At 37.0% G+C, this 16,595-nt stretch overlaps 1 protein-coding gene across 8 annotated transcripts in view; it reads right to left on the bottom strand.

Moving 5' to 3' along the window:
- NCK2 (NCK adaptor protein 2) overlaps positions 1 to 16,595 on the bottom strand; it is a 184,939-nt gene that overhangs the window by 64,849 nt on the left and 103,495 nt on the right. For 7 of the 8 annotated variants that reach the window (XM_072621766.1, XM_072621768.1, XM_072621763.1 and 4 more), the window contains one exon: positions 13,076 to 13,263. The exons of the other annotated variant lie outside the window; for it this stretch is intronic. The gene's annotated coding sequence lies outside the window, so the exon portion shown is untranslated. The remainder of the gene's footprint in view (positions 1 to 13,075; positions 13,264 to 16,595) is intronic. 8 annotated transcript variants of the gene reach the window in all.

The raw sequence follows: 16,595 nt of genomic DNA, 5'->3' as shown, positions 1-16,595 counted from the left end.
TTTCCTCATCTGTAAAATGAGCAAGGAAATGGCAAACTACACCAGTATCTTTGCCAAGAAAATCCCAAATGGAGTCATGAAGAGTTACACGCAACCCAAAACAATTAAATAGAACATCTCGAGAGCAGGATCTTTCCCCTTTTTGTTTGCATCTCTGGTGTCTAGTACTTTGCAGACACTTAAATATTCATTAAATTGTTATATACCATTGAAAAGATAAATTCCATCTCTAACTACTTACAAACTGTCTAACTGTGGGCAAGGCACTTAAACACAATGAGTCTCAGTTTCTTCATCTGCAAAAGCAAAGTACTGGACCAGATGAACTATAAGGCTCTTATCTACTTCTAACTATGCCCTGATAAAAAGTGAAATCAAGCTATTTTCAGAGCTGTGTTGAATAAAATACCCACATGCTAAAAAATCATACAATATCATAACTTCAGTAAAATTATGTTTCATTAGCCATTTAAATATGAGGCTATAAATGATTTCTTAATTAACACATGAAAGATTGTAGCTTCTTATGGATAGAGAACATTTATCATTCACTTCTGTATTCCAAATAGCAGACATTATCCATTGCATATAAGTAGTAGTTAATATGCATAGAACGAATGAACATGCCAGTCACCCAATGGCTCAGGAGTGATATAGGCACCATCAGTGTAAATCTGGTTTACTGATAGAAGATATCTTATTAGTGTCATTCTTTCTGGAGTTGCATTACACTTTGCTGGGGCACTGTGGGGACAGAGAGGTTCAAACCCTGCCTCTAACGTATATTAGCTGTGTGACCATGGGCAAGTCATGATGCCCCAGAAAACAAAGATTTTGAGATTTTAAGTCATACACTGGTTACAAATGTGCATCAATGAAGAGAGTTCCCAAACCAGGAGTTCTCTACACTGATCAAATCAAAGATGCAGATATTAATGCCCAATTAAACTGACATTTTTTTCAATGAAATACATGAAGACAGGTCCTGGAGATGGAATAATACTAAGAGCTAACATTTATATAGCACTTCTTATGTGCCAGGCACTATGCTAAATGCTTTACAATAATTATCTCAATTAAGAATCATGACAAACCCTGAGAGGTGGGTACTATTATTATCCCCATTTTAGGGATGAGAAAACTGAGGCAGGCAGAGGTTAGTTGGCCAAAGTCACACAGTTAGTAAGTGTGTGAGGGCTAGATCTGAACTCAGGAAGATGAGTCTTCCTGACTCCAGGTCTAGCACTCTATATCTACTGCTCCACCTCTCTCCCTCATTTCACTGGTTTCATTGGAATAGGGAACTCCTGCATCAGGAAATTCCTTCCACATACAAATGCAGGTTTGTAACTGATGGTCTTAGAGAACTGCCTAGAGTCCTGAAAGGCTAGACCTTACTTGTCTACCATCTCACAACCAGAAAACATAAGAAGCACGACTTGAACCCAGGTCTCCTTGGCATTAAGGTCAGCTCTCTATCCACTAAAATACACTGTTAAAAATAATTTTAAAATATTTTCTGAACATATTAATATATAATGAACTTCTTGTGTTATAATGAGCAAACGAATTATGACAGTCAATACTGGACCTTCTTTTTTTCTGGGTATTCAAGATTTACGGTAAAATTGGAAAACTTATCAAAGAAGTAACAAGTGAAAAAATTTTACAAACCTGTTCATATTAACCTAGTCTTTCAAAGAATTTCCTAAAATCCTTAGTGCTACAGGAATTCTGCCAGACAACCAAATTTACATTGAGTGTGCCCACACAGATCATCACCCTCATCCCTTAGCCATCCGCAGTCTTTCTACAGCTCTCTATCATTAAATGAAAAGTGCATAAACATCTGTCTACAGTCAACACTGAGAATGCCTACATATAGATTTTGGGGAAAAATATCTGGCAGACTTCTGTCCATTCCTTCTAAATCCCATCCATTTAGGTTCCTTTTAACCCTAGTATCCTATAAAAGAAATTAGTTGCATGGTTTATTGTCTGTCACAACAAAGGCAGTTACATCAAACAAGCCTGTTATGGCGAATGCTACACCTTTCTTTCACAGATGTAGAGGTTACCATGCTTACACTTTTTACAGACATATTCTTCTAATTAAGCAAACAAAAACAATTTGTGTATTTAAAATACTGCCTCAGTGTCTGCTTTATCAGACGGGGAATATAACCTGCTTCTTCTGGTATACCTACAGACCACAGAATATTGCTCTCTGGGCCAAGAAGAATGCTGTGCAAACAAAAATAAATGTTTGTAGAATTGGATTCCTTAAGAGAAACGGGCAATTTCACAATTTTAATAGTCTCCAGAATTTTCCTTCACATGCCCCACAAAATGATCTTGCCTACTATTACCATTTCTGACAAAGCTGAATATATAAAATTCATTAACTTATCTATTCTTCCATCTCAGAAAGTCTCTACTCATACTTTCATCCTTGTGTCTAGTCTCCGGGGAAAGCCAATCCCAACTGTATATTAGGATCTCATACTCAGAACTTCACACAACTTTTAAAAAAATACTCCATGTTGCATACTGAGAGATGTTACATGAGTGAAGGGCAGGGAAGGGAAATTTATTAACGTAACACCACTAATTTCCATCTAAGTAAACATTTAACCATGAAAACAATTTTCTAATTTCTTTCTCCTACTTTCAGATCACTATATTCTACTAGAATTACTGTACCTACTTTTCATGCTGGGAGTTTGACTCATATCTTATTATCTATTTAAATTCCATGAATGGGATTCAATGATTTTCTTGCTGCAGATTTCAAGAGCATCAGTCTCTACCCCCCCCCCCCCCACACACACACACACACTACTGGGAGAATAAAAGCTATACAGTGGGGAGGTGACAAAGAATATTACTCCCTATTAAACATTTAGTGGCAGCATGCCTTCCTTTAAAAAAGTGTGTTTTTTCTGTTCAGCTGTATTATTTTGTCTTCCAAATCCTTATCTGTTTTGGCCTAAGCTTGCTTCATATAAATAAAATATTTTTATATTGACCAAGATGAAGGTTCTCTATACCATTTTATCAATGATCCATTTAGTGTATGTTCAAGGAACTGCATATGCATAATCTATTATCTGGAAAAAATAAATAGTCATGTTACTTGTTTTTCTAACTTTCCAAGAATTGCTTAAGCAAGAAAAATATAAAAATACTTTACTGCTTTCTCTTCTGTGTGGGAACAATTCTTTCACTACATATAAACAGAAAATTTTAAATGTAATCAAATCAATAAATGTCTCGCAAATGTCGATTTTCTATAAAGCACTGTGGTTGGTACTACAAGGGCATAGTAAGAACAGGTATCCTTCTTGTCCCTCAAAGGCAAGTACTCATACCCTACCTTTTAAAAAAGAAAACAAAAAAAAATTGTTTTTTTCCCCTGTTTGAAGTAAAAATCTCAGTAGGATATTTTATCAAATAAGCTACCCTTCATTATTTAACTGAAATGGCTAGTGCATATTTTAACCAGAATAGATCACTGAGGATAATAGAACAGTGAAATCTATAAATTAAGGAAGCTCATTACTGGAGTTCTTTCCATAATTCTTTTCCATTTAATTTTAATGAAAAATCTTTGAAAATATGACATCAAAAGACATTTGCCTTACACTCTTTGGGGGGAGAGCAGGAAGATGTATTTCACTTTGTAGCACCCTAGTTAAGGCTGTGCCTTGGCAAATACCAGGGAAGTAGCTGTGATTTCTTTCCTCCCAAAAGCCTCAGGGAAAACCACTAAAAGCATATGTATTTGACTATGTATTCAACAGTATCAGAGCTCCCGAACTGCAAACTGGACATACTCATATTGCTATTAATTACACAAATGACTTACCAGTAACAGCCACAAGACTGCCTTCAAATCACAGAATCTTAGTGACCATCTTAACCTAACCAAGACCTCACCTAGAATCCCATCTACAACATGAGCAACAAGTTGTCATCTAGTCTTTTCTTGAATACCTTTGGTGAAGGGGGAATCCCTCTTTGCTCAAAGTAGTCCATTCCTTTTTTTAAGATAGTTCTAATCAACTGGGAAGCTTTTGCTTAAATCAAATAAATCTGTCTCTTCCACTTGGTTACTTCTAATTCTGCCCTCTTAACCTAAGCAAAGTAAATCTGTTGTTCAGTCATGGCTGACTCTTTGTAACCTGATTTTAGGGTTTTCTTGGCAAAGATACTGAAGTGGTTTGCCATTTCCTTCTTCAGTTCATTTTACAGATGAGGAATTGAGGCAAACAGGGTTAAGAGACTTGCCCAGGATCACACAACTAGTAGTGGCTGAGGCTGATTCTGAACTCATGCCACTTGGATGCCCTGCAAAACAAGTCTAATCCTCTTCAATTTGATAATTCATTAAAGATCTGAAGATAACTATCATCTAAAGTCTCCCCATTTAAAGTATCTCCTCTAGACAAAATACATCCCATTCATTTTACCAACTCTACTACGATACAAGTTTTAGGTACTTTACTATCAAGGTTGCCCTTCTTCTGAATGTTTTACTGCTTTTCCAATTTCCTTCCTAAAAATGGCATGAAAGAAATATAACATAAATTTCATTTATTCGGGACCTGGGACAGTGAGATCATCACCTCCCTTAATCCCAGCCAATGCTTCTCTTAATGGAGTAGAAGGCCATATTGACTTCCTCAGCTGCTCTGTCATAAGGTTGATCCATTTTTGAGCTTGAAATTCACAAAAATTTCCAAATCTTTTCCAGATAAACTGTAATCTGAGCCTGTAACCATCATCTTGCACTCTGAAGCTGATTTTTTTTAAACTTAGGTACACAATCATTAAATTTCATCTTATTAGATTGGTGTTAACTATTCCTCCCAGTTTTGTGCCACCTTCAAACTTGAAAAGCACCCTATATGTACCTTTCCTTTTATCACTGACTGTTCAATAATCAAGCACTCATCGTTTTAAGTCTTCTACTGGGAAATCTTTTCCCTTGTATTCTTCACTGGTCCTTTTCTCTATCCCTAAGGCGACCCAGAAAATAACTAGTCTAGGTTGGAGGTAAGGAAGGAAGACCCCCCCACTAGGCACATCCGAGCTTCTTGCCCAGCCCAGAACGACAGACTGCTCACAAGGTTTGGATTAAATGAAAGCCAACAAGTCTATTCTTTCCAATGAGAATGAAGCTGTTCCAGCCCTTAAGAGTTCTACCCTGTCCCTGCACTTTTCAGTCTATCAACAACATTACAGACCTAGTTATGTAACCTAAGGACCTCTGGGCCTTACACTCTTAGCACTTCTGGGAGTTTCCAATCTGGCCCATAGCCCTTTTATGTGCTGTCTCATCACATTACAATGTGAATTCCTTGGGTAAAGGATAAAATAGTTCTTGGCACACACTAAGTGCTTAATAAATGCAAAATAAATAATTGAATGCAAAAGTATTTATGAAGCACTTAGTATGTGGCAAGAACTATTAGTACTTATTTGTGCGTATGATTTACTTATCTGTAAATTTATCATTTATTTACTACTTCTAATGCACATCTCTCAATCTAGTACACAATATCATTAGAAACTGTCAACTGTTTTACTAAAATCTAGGCAAATGATAACTAGCACCAGTCTACCGATCCTCTCAAAAAAAAAAAAAGGTCTTAGACTAGCATGGCCAATTTTTTTTAAAATCTTGTATTTATATCTTTTGCTTTTGTATTATAATCATTCCTAAATACATGTGTCCCTTTCCTAATTTCTTAAGCACACATAATGACGACAAAAAAGTTCAGCAAAACGAACAGCACAGTTTACCAGCCTTTCTATAGCTGCTCCAACATTATTAACCATCCTTTGTGTGCCTTAGTCTTTTCCAAGTTCTCAAGAAACCATGATGGCCCCTTATGATCATCACTTTTAGCTATTTCCCAATCATTCCTTTAATTATCACATTCCAGAATTTTGCCAGAAATCAAACTCAAGCTCACTAGACTCCCCTTGGAGGTTCATTAATTTGTTCAGTGCCCAAGTATGCTATCCAATAATAAGGGGCTGTTCTGGTATCAGTAGAAAGAGCAAACTGCTAAGATTTGGGACACCTGTGTTTCTCATTTCTCCAGCTAGGGTAAGTCTCCATGTATTTTTCTAGGATTTGTAAATTTACTACTCTGAAATTCCTCATGGCCAAAAGAGGAAACAAATTAGGCATTTCACTTGCCTCCTCTTTGGCTCAATTTCACCCCCAAAATAGGAATGCTACCCACCCCTTAATTACTTCAAGGGGTTACTACAAGCATAGCAGAGAAAATGAGATAATGGACGTTAAAGTGCCTTGGGGAAAAAAATGGAAAGTCCTCTGGAGATGTTATTATTATATCTATCTATTGTGTGTGTATATAGATAGATAGATAGATAGATAGATAGATAGATAGATAGATAGATAGATAGATATAATAATAACTACTATTTTTCCATAAAAGGTGAATTGGATTAGTTGAATGGAATTATAAGGACATGACAATACATTTCTCATCTGATTATTCCAACTTAGACCCAAAGATTTAGGGATTTAAGAATAAGTTCCCAACTGCTTGGCTCTAAGGGAGCCTGTTTAATGGCGTCTGCTATCAATCTGTCCTATTAACAATTCATGAAGTTAGAGACAATACATGACTTTTCCAGACTGTATTGTCCCAACCAATTGTGGATTCATCGATCACTTAAACCCATATCGTGCTTGTCTGACTACTTGGGGATTTCCTTCCTAGTTTCTCTCTTAATAATTAATAGCAAACCACACATATTAATAATAGTAGTTTAAAATATCTGAAGAATCTCAAGCACCTGGCATAGTAGTAGGTACTTAATAATAAAAGCAAGTTAAATTTAAGAAATTAATATATATAAAATATTTTCACCACAAAACCCCTGTGAAGTACGCAGTGAAACATAATCAGCATTGTTATGAGCCCCATTTTAAGGCGAGGAAACTAAGACAGGCTGGTTAAGTAAGATCACAGAGTTTGTTAGCTGAGTGCCAGGCCTGGGCATAGAACTCAGGCCTTCAGATTGTAGAAAGACTAGTGATTTTTTTTCACTGATCCACAATGTCTTATCATTTAAATCAATTCTCAATTAAACAAGGCTATTATGTTTTTGTGCCACGGTTGCTACAAGCGCAGAGGAAACATATTCTTTGTACTTACTCTGTTTAATCATCTAGGAGAACAACTCAAAAAACGAGGCAGAACAACTCTATCTTCTAATAGTAAAAATGACAGAAACTGGGCAAGTCTTCTGAAGCTCTAACAAAAGCGTTACTGATAGGCTTCACTACTGTAGAGGCAGGATTGACCATATGGCTCCTCTCCCATAGAGGTTCTGTTCACAAGGTTTTGGTCAGTTGTTTTTCAGTCACATCTGGCTCCTTATGACCCCGTTTGAGGTTTTCTTGGCAAAATTCCTTTAGTGGTTTGCCATTTCTTTCTCCAGGTCATATTATAGATGATAACAGGGTTAAGTGACTTGTCCAAGGTCACACATCTAAGTAAGTATCTGAGGCCAGATCTGAACTCAGGACAACGAGCCTTCCTCCTAGCACAAGAGGAGCAATCCACCCAGATGCCCTAGTAGCTATGGTACAAGGGCAGAAATGCTGGAAGATAGTCTGCCAAATTAGAAAATGAGTCTCCCCATCCAGGACTACATCACCTGATGCAGACCATTAGTCCCTAGAACTTTCCAAAAGGCATTAAAGCACCAAGAGTATTGAGCACTGGAAATATTTTTTAAATGCTAAAATGCTAGTTTTGTTACTGTTTTTTTTAGGTAAAGTTTTAACTGAGGCTCAGGGCAGCTAGGTGGCACAGTGTGTCATACTTGGAGTCAGGAAGACCTGAGTTCAAATCCAGTCACTTACTTAGCTGGGTGACCCTGGGCAAGTCACTTACCTTTGTTGGCCTCAGTTTTCTCATTTGTAAAATGAGGGGAAAGACATGGCAAACCATTCCAGTATCTTTGCCAAGAAAATCCCAAATGGTGTCACAAAATCAGACACTAAAACAGCTGAACTAACTGAGGTTAACATGATGCTTATAGTAGGTACACAATACATATTTATTAATTGATTATTAAGAGGCAAATTGGCTCTCTTTACCAGTAGAAATATGATCGTAAAGTATTTTGCAAATGAAAGGGTTACATAAATGATGCTCAACTTTCCTTTTCCCTCCTCAGTGGGATAATATTTCATTAAACAAAGCTCTTGCTGTTACCAGACTAGAATAGGAAATTTTGACATGATGGTAACTAACTGATGGAGAAAACTGAAATGATATTTATGAAATAAAAGTCTAATTTACTTTACTCAGTCCACAAAATTCAAGCCATCTGATACATAACCTCTCTTTAAATTTATATTAGTATCACTTTATCCCCCAGAATCTAATATTTGTTCAATGAAATATTATTTATATCATGAAAGTATAATTCTAAATAACTGATAATATATTCCATATAGGTATGATAATATTTCTGTGTAGTAAGTCCTTAAAATTACAATGTGATCCCAATAGTAAATGGCCAAAGGATTCAAACAGTTTTCCAAAGAAAAATTACAAACTGTTAACAATCACATGAAAAAGTGCTTCATGTCACTAGTAAGAGAAATGCAAATTAAAACAACTCTAAGGTTTGACCTCACACCCAGCAAATATGACTCCCCAGAAACAAACATTAATGTTGGGAGAAAGGGAAGAAAAGGGGCTAGCAAAGATAGTATTTATCGTGAAGGCCGTAAATTAACCCAAACATTCTAAAAAACTATCTGAAATTATGTAAGGAAAGTAACTGAGTGATTCATAAACTTTGATCTAGCAATCCCACTACTTCTAAGGAGGTCAAAGACCAAAAAAAAAAAAAAAAAAAAAAAAAAAGGCCCTATAAATACTCAAATACTCGTAGGTACAACTTGTAGTAGCTCTGCATTTTGGGGAAAAGTAGATGCCAATCACCTGGGCAAACGGCTGAACAAACTTATCAGTGTAGCGGAATGTTACCTTACAATAAGAAAGGACGAATATAAGAAATTCTGATAAACATGAAATGATTTGTATAAAATGATACTGGCTAAAGAAAGCGGAACCAAATGAAATTAAAAGATAATTAAAAAGAAGCCAAACTCTAAGAAACTAAAAATGCAAAATTGTCCTGGAAACCAGATAATGAAACCTACCCTCCCCCTGCTTCAGAGAAGCTTGAGACCATTCAGACACAACATTGCACACACACTGTGGGGCAAAGTTACTTTTTCTGTTAGTACCTATTTTTTGGAACAGCCAGGGGCATTCAGACATGCTTTTCGTTTTTATATAATAGTCATCAACATAATTTTTTCTTAAAGGTCTCTAAGTACCAGATAGAAGTGGCTTCATTTTAGATTAAGTTCTCCCTCAGGGGTTGTGAAGGAAGACGGGTTCCAGTAGTAGTAAGATAGGAAGTAGTAAGTGGCTTCCCCCATGGACAGATTTTTGATAGCATGGGACCAGGGAATGTTCCTGAGAGTTATGGAATGACCAAACGGCACACAATTTAATTATGTGATATCTGACATAAATCTGCAGGATATTCAGCTGGTAGTTTGTTTTGATTCTAATTTGGCTCTTTTCATTATTGCAAACAAAAAAAATTAAGGCTAGCAAGGAAGTGTCTGTCTAATTCTTTTGTCTGGCTTTGTTTCTCTGTAAAATGCAGGTAAATCTTTTTCCTTTGTTGCACTTAATGTTGTTTATAGATTCTGTTACCTTTGAAAATTTCTATGGGGAAAACATAGCCCATCCAGAAAAACTGCTAGAAAGCTGTACAGAGTTTAGAATGCTGGGGAAGATGAATGAATGTTTATACTTTAAGCAGCTGTTTCAGTACGCAAAACTAACTCTGGCTTTAGGTTTTCAGTGGGAGAAGAAGAAAGAACTAGGAGAACAACAGATACAAAGACTACAGCAACATAAAGGACCAGCGAAAGAAAGATGAAATGATTAACTGGAGGAGTTCCAGAGAACAAATAATGAAACATAATATGGGCACCAAACAGTACACAGACTATCTGATTTTCTGAACTGTTTTAGTCTGGAAAAGTCCTCCCTTTCGGACATTCCCCACTTTGAGGTTCTAGGGTTCCCTTCAATATGTAGCTCCCAAGGCCTCTCTTGTTCTTGGACAGTTAGCCATGGCTCGCAGCAAATGCATTTACAAGGGCAGTACAGTCAAAACCATTCCTGTCCCTAAGACACAGCCTCTGACAAATTCAAACCGCATCTGTGAGCAGAGAATGAAGAAACTCAAAGGAAGTGAAGCAAACATGTAGAGAACACATGTGGCCAACGCAAGGACAGAAATCTTCAATTGCATGGGCTTAATGTCTTTCCTCTCTTAAAAAAATATCCAACTCTCTACTGTCAGAGCTAGCTCTATGGTGAGTTCAAACCTCCTCTCTGTTTCCAAGGACCATCTTACCTGGAGTTGCTTCCTCTCTCCAGTTACTGCATTCCTTAATTTATGTCTACTGTCTGGAACATGTGTCTCTACTACCTCACTTACCCTTTGAATTCCCTAAAAATGACCCTCCATTTGCTGAATAGGGTGCCTCTGTTCTGGGTACATAACTTAAATACCTTGGCCAATGGGGAGTAAGAGGAAAATTCCCTTTGGAACCACCCCCCCAACACACACATTGCTTTCCTCACCACAGGGGTGTCCAAAATAAGGTGCCTTGAAATGACAAATTGCCTAATAATAATCCCCCAAAGACACAGCATCTTTCCATCAACAAATGAGATTATCCCTTCTGATTCAAAGTATTCACATTTGTTAAAGGTGAAACTGGGTGTTAAATATTATCAGCTCTGCATCTGTGACTACACCAACTGAGTTAAGGGAAGGACCTCCTCTCTCTAGTGCTTTGTTACAAGGTAAAACTCACTGTGGGAGTGAGGAAAGGAGAATGAAGAAATAATTATGCTGCAAAAAGAAAGGGTATCAATAAAATTATAATAACTAAATAATCACAGGTTAAATTATAGATAATTAAAAGAAAAATTATGCAAACAACCTGTCTCCATATGACTAATATTTCAACCATAGTTAATGGTTTGTAGATGATTTTTCCAGCTGGGGGGAAAGTGCAGAGCCTTTGGTTTCACTGAAGAACTAAGGTAACACAGAATCGGAACTGACAGAAAGGACGCTGAGACTGCCTGTGCTTGCTGTAATGCTGTGAGCTCCCAGGGACACTAGGTCACTCAAGAGCAGGGCTCAACATACAGAAACCTCACTAGGGACGAAGCTGGCCCACACGCCATCAGGACACAAAGCTGAAATGACATAACTCAACAGTTTACACTGTGACGAGGGGAACACAACCGGCATACATATAGAAATACAAGATAGGGAATGATGGGGGCGCAAAGGAGAGATTCAAACAAAGGGTCATAGGAAATTCGATTAGCTTGGGAGCAAGGGAGGAGGAAGAGGGAAAGACCTGAGGAAGAATGTGCTAACTTAGCACAGCAGTTAATATAGAGTTAATATAGAGTCTGAAAATAATGGCAGAATGTGCTAACACTGTCAAAAACGTATCATCACAAAGAACACCCATGGGGAAAGTAAAACACAAAACAAATAAACAAACAAAAAACTCCAACAACTTCCACCCCTGTATAAAATCTGTGATAGCACGTGCATCTCCAGTTTTCACATCCTGAGTATAAGAAAATCTGGACAAAGGAAAATTAAAATGCATAAAGGAACAGAGGCATTTCCACAAAGACAGACAAAAAACACGATGCTTTCCAGCTTAGAGAAAAGAAATCCCAAGGAAGGAAAAGCTGCAAGTCCATCCAAGGAAACAGAGCAAAGGGCAGGACTTCTTTACCAGATATCAGGAAGTTTAAACAGCACTTCGCACTGAGGTGGAAAATGTATATAATGTATATGACTTATTACACCTCCCCTCCCCACAAGGGCAATAGCATAAAAATATTAACCAGGCAAAATAGCTAAGAATATGAACTAGTTGAAGACAGGGTCTTAGAAATTCACTGGAGATAGATTCATAATGGTTTATTAAAAGAAGCCAGGAATAAATATAAACTAATTGGCATCCCTGTCAAAGAAAGATTTATCAGAGAATCATTATTGGTCTGAGCACTGTGGAGTTTCTAACATTCCAATACAAATGTTGAAGAATCCAATGAATTTTCACCGAATTCAACTGCCAGTTACTAATAGTGGAAATGCAACTGTAAATCCTTAACAAAACAATGCTTTTAACCTTTAAAAAGTGTTCATGAAACAGTTTTATGAATACTAAGACAAAACTTAAGATAAGGTAGTTTCTTCAGTCTACAAAGAGGAATTCTGAACCTACAGGTCAAATCAATCCTATCAAATTAATTAATTTAATTAATCAATCAAATCAATTAATTACTCTTTTGTTTTCCCTAAATATGAATCTTATCTAGTAAAACCTGATATAGCAATCATAGATGCTTACTATTAGCTTCAGAAAGAAATGTCAGTCATTGGCTGAGGCTAATAAATCCTTTTGTTACAGGAAGATGCTTCTCACTTTATTTATAACAAATATGCTCTATAACCTCCAGAAACCATGGGCCACATTCAATTCACAGCATAAATATTGTTGACACAAGGGGTTAGCAGTCTTAGTGGACAAAGTAGAAAAAAAAATGTGTCTCTACCGCATAAAAGAAGGCCATTGAAATAACCAGTTGTGATTTAAACATAAAAGAAATGAAAACTTAGCAGTATTTGACAGGGGAAAGAAGACTTAACCTCTATTATTTCACCTACTTTAATATACGTAAAGAAACAATTAAGTTGAACAAGAAAAATAATTCCATCTTAAACCAAGTCTTTTGAAAAATTAAACCTGAATTAACTCAGCAGCTAGGAATCTCAATCATAACTTATTTACAGTCTAAACCCTACACTGAAAAAGTAGAAAACAGTCCTATTCAATACCTTAGCAAGACCACTTAAGTTTTTAAAGCATAATTTGACTTACCTTTGGCACACAGTTACAAGATGTGACTGATAAAATGAGGTACTACTCTTTAATAAAATTATGTCAGAAGATGTTTCAGAAGTTACAAAACTGTAGAACTGTCTTCAGTTTTCACCTCTAGCACAAAGTTTCACAGATGATTCTGATTCAGAATATTTTTATTATGTGGTATAATAGCAGCACAAAATCTATTTAAAAGAAAAATAAAAAATAATCAGAATCAATGAGATAGTTGGTGGTATTCCAGTAGTTATCCTCAAAGTCACTGCTTTAATAGCTAAATTTAACCTTTCCCTCTTAGTCAAAAAACCCAACAACCTTATATGATAGTCAGTTTCAGATTCCATTCTATTTTTTCTATTTTTCCACTAAAGCCTAACTGATACCCTTATGAGGGTGACTTGTTTTTCAACTGTTATGCCACTGGAAAAAATACTCTGCTAGGTGTTCCTAAGATGGAAAGGCTTAAAATAACGATATTTAAATGGAAAAGCTTAAAATAATGATATTAAAATTATCAATCAACAAAAGTTTATTATTAAGAATGTACTATATGTTAGGCACTAGAGACAATATAAAACAATCTCCACCCATATGACTACATACACATACATACACACACATATATGTATATATATCACAGCATTTGTACACACACAGCAAACAGTTAAATGCAAAGTAGTTGGGGGAAAATTAGCAAAGTTTTTGTGCAGAAGATACCTAGGTTTCACCTTAAAATGAAGAGAGGTACTTCATGTGGAACAGCCTTACAATGGCTCTGAGACAGAAGATGGAGGGTCATATGAGGAAGATGGAAAGACAGTTTGTCAGAATTGCAGAGACTACAGAGGGATTAAAATAAGAACAGAAAATAGGTTAAGCTGAAGTTAGAAAGTACCTTAAAGGCCAAACAAAGAAGTTTATATTTTTTCCTAGAGGCAACAGAGGCCACCAGAGTTCACTGAATAGGAGAGTGAGATCATTTGATCTGTGCTCACTTTGGTGGCTGCATACAGGATAGCAACGAGAATCCTGAGACAAGACCAATTGGGATAATGTTGCAATAGCACAGGCAGGAGGGGATGAGGGTCTGAATTAAGCTGGTAGTTGTGTGAATAGAGAGAAAAGATCAGCTTTGAGAAGCAGTGTGAGGGTAGAAAAGGCAAGACTGAACAACTAGATTAGATATTTACAGTAAGGAAGAGTGAGGGATCTGACAGTATGGAGATGCAACACTGAAACTAAGACTGCATACATACTGTAGCTCTAGGAGTCAGATACAAAGAAGGCAGAATTAAAGTCATGAGAGCTAACAAAGTTACCAATAAAGAAGGCACTGAAAGATGAGGACCTAGGATAGAGTTTTGGTAAATAGCTACAAATGGATGGCAATGATAAGCCTAATAAGCTAGCAAAGGATACTGAGAAAGAATGACCAGGCAGACAGCAGGAGCACCAGAAGAAGCCATAATGGAGAGCGTTTCCAGAAGGAGAGGTGGTCAACAGCTTCAAATGCACCTGAGGTCAAAGACCAAGACTAGCAAAGCACATCCAACATGGCAGGTAAGAGATTCCTGCTGTCACTGGAGTGAGGAGGGGCTCAGTTTGAGTGATGACATCACAAACCAGATTGCAAAAGGTTGTGGGATATAGGGGAAATGAGAGAATGGAGGCAATGAGTACAAACAGCTTTTTTTCCAGGAATCTGGAGAAGGAAGGAAAAGAAATACATGGTGATAGTCTGAAAGAATGGGGGGGTCCAGGGATCAGCAGACCACCTGCTGAGATAGCTTCCTCTCCCTCAGCTTCCAAGACACCACACTCCCTAGATTTTTCTACCTCTCTATCCATTCTTCCCTTTCCTTTAGGGATTCAAGGTTGGGTACTATTCCAAGATTCTTCAGTTGGCTCTCTTTGCTTTTTCCCTTCTCTCCCATGGAAATGTCATTTACTCCCCTGACTCATTAATAGAGGGAAGGCACGAACTCGAGTATTAGGAGGGGTTGAGGAAGATTTCCTGTAGAAGGTGGTATTTTAACTGAGACTTAAAGAAGCAATCAAATGATAAATCTTTCTGGTCAAAGGAACTTACTAACTAAGCTACAAAGCAAGGGAGGTTTTACAATCTTTGCTGGTTTAAGTGTCTATATAGATGAAGTCACAAATTCTTGAAGCATTAAAACATCTTTTTACTGATTTCCCACATCCCCCCATATACCCCACCCCCAAATTTCAGCTTTAAAGCAGAGATCCCAAGATATTTAACCACAAATTTTTGTGTGAAGGACATATAAGAGGAAAAGATATGAGTAGAATCCAGGGAATGAGTTTCTCCTCCCCCACCCCAATCGATACACACACTTTCAGCATCTGTAATGTAAAGGGAAAGAGGTTAGTAATTTAGTGAGAAAGCCTACATGAAAAAATGTCAAGTGCATAGTTCTATTTTAAATACTTATACGGTATTTACTGAGGGACGTTGGGTAAAATACACTCTACTGAAAAGTAGCTACCACTAGAAGGTGGCACAATGAATACAGTATTGGGCCTAGTCAGAGACTAATCTTCCTGAGTTCAAATCTAGCCTCAGATAGGTACTAGCTGTGTGACCTGGGGCAAGTCACTGTTAAAGGAATACTCTGAACCTGTAACTTCATAGTCTAGCAGTTTCCAAGGGAAAAGAATGTGGCTTTTGTCACTACCTTGTTCTTCCCTGTCAGGAGGGGTTTGGCCTTTTTTCCACCTTTACGGCACCTTTCCCCCTCCCATGCCATGCCCTTTTAGGTGGAGATTTTTGATATCTCCTCCTTCCTCTATCCTGCTGTTAAAAATGCAAACTTCTGTAGGGACTGTGAACTCTGAGTTCCACATGAAAGTTCATTTCTGTTGTAATAAAACTACTTTTTAAGTAAGTTTTGTGAAGTCATGATTGCCTGTTGACCTCACTTAACCCTATCTGTTGCCTCAGTTTCCTCATTTGTAAATTAGCTGGAGATGGAAATGGCAAATCACTTCAGTATCTTTGCCAAGAAAACCCAAATGTGGTCGTGAAGAGTCAGACATACAGAAAATGAGACAACAACCAGAAAATAACTTGGAGAGAATGTTTCAGAAACACAAAGAAGTCCAACAAAAACAACTGAATCTGACAAAAAGTCTTTGCTAAACAAACAAAAATTATATTCTACATTGCATTCACTATACCCAAATAAATATTTTCAATCTTTTAAAAATATTTTACAGGGTACCCTGAAGTCCACTAATAGCCTGGAGTTCACTGACGTTCTTAATTACAACCCTTGAGGGGCAATCTGATAATTCAGTTGATATTAATTAATTCATTACCATCACAACTGTAACCCAAAATGTTAACACTGACACAGAAGAATCTAGTTACATCCTAGTCAGAGAAAAATAATTATTCAAATAATAATTTAATCAAATATCCCTTTAAAAAACAAGTATGAGCTGATTCAGATGAAAGAGCCTATTGGACTTTTTAAAAGAACAGTTTCACCCG

This window comes from Notamacropus eugenii, chromosome 6 (genome assembly GCF_028372415.1).
Source record: "Notamacropus eugenii isolate mMacEug1 chromosome 6, mMacEug1.pri_v2, whole genome shotgun sequence".
Classification (NCBI taxonomy): domain Eukaryota; kingdom Metazoa; phylum Chordata; class Mammalia; order Diprotodontia; family Macropodidae; genus Notamacropus; species Notamacropus eugenii.
The sequence above is the reverse complement of the archived record's forward strand: the minus strand, read 5'-3'. Positions and strand labels throughout refer to the sequence as shown.